The sequence below is a fragment of the Octopus bimaculoides genome, unplaced genomic scaffold, assembly GCF_001194135.2.
Source record: "Octopus bimaculoides isolate UCB-OBI-ISO-001 unplaced genomic scaffold, ASM119413v2 Scaffold_277473, whole genome shotgun sequence".
In the NCBI taxonomy this organism is placed as follows: Eukaryota; Metazoa; Mollusca; class Cephalopoda; order Octopoda; family Octopodidae; genus Octopus; species Octopus bimaculoides.
The window spans coordinates 1-871 of NW_026305738.1; the positions used below are offsets into that span (position 1 = coordinate 1).

General features: G+C 36.7%; 1 non-coding gene across 1 annotated transcript; it reads right to left on the reverse strand.

Annotated features, from left to right (window-relative positions):
- Positions 1 to 412: 412 nt before the first annotated feature.
- Positions 413 to 485, reverse strand: Trnaf-gaa (transfer RNA phenylalanine (anticodon GAA)). Its single transcript has one exon. It is a non-coding gene; the product is annotated as a tRNA-Phe (tRNA).
- Positions 486 to 871: the final 386 nt, after the last annotated feature.

Genomic DNA, 871 nt, shown 5'->3' on the forward strand with positions numbered 1-871 from the left:
AGAGACACTTATGGAAGGATTGCGAGATATATTTCTTTTCTTTTAGTTTTTTTCATTTGTAGCAGAGAAACGGAGGCATGAGATAATTTTGATTCTCTTTTACAATTACCAAGGGTAAAAACTATTTCCAAAACAATTACCCATAAATACAGGGATGCACCTCACCTAATCTTTCTTAAAAATCCATATCTTTAGTTTGAAAATTTCCAAACATAGTTATTAATTAAAATTGCATCATAAAATGTTGAAAAAAATTATTTTCACCAGTCTGTGATCTGTTTCCTTCCATTTACAATGACGTTGCGTAGTCGAACGATGTTTATGGAGAGATGGCGTGAAGAAAACCAAGTTGTCATAGAAATTTCGTAAATATTTATAATTCGATTGAACCCAAGGACAAAATAAGGTACCATGCCGAAAGCCGGGATCGAACCAGGGACCTTTAGATCTTCAGTCTAACGCTCTCCCAACTGAGCTATTTCGGCTGTGCGTTGCTGATTTGCCATTTTATTGATGTATTCTGTATTGAAATAGTTTTGCCGCAAATTTTCGACACAAAAGTATAACGGAGAAAACCCGATAGCTGACCAATGGCTATTCAGAGATGTGTTTCGCCAGACCTGGCAGATAATTCTACAGGGTGGCCACAAAGTCACGTACCATGGGAGATATCAAGTATGCTTTATTAGCAATGAAGTAGGCAATCCATTACAAATGTTCAACGTGTTGGCCATGTAGCTCTAAACAAGTGTTCATAAGGAATTTGAAATTGCGATGAACCCTCTCAAATAACTCTTCATTGCCGTTGACTTGTTCACACGCTTCAACAATTCTTTGAAAAAGATGTCCTTGGTCACGAATCTTTTCAGAA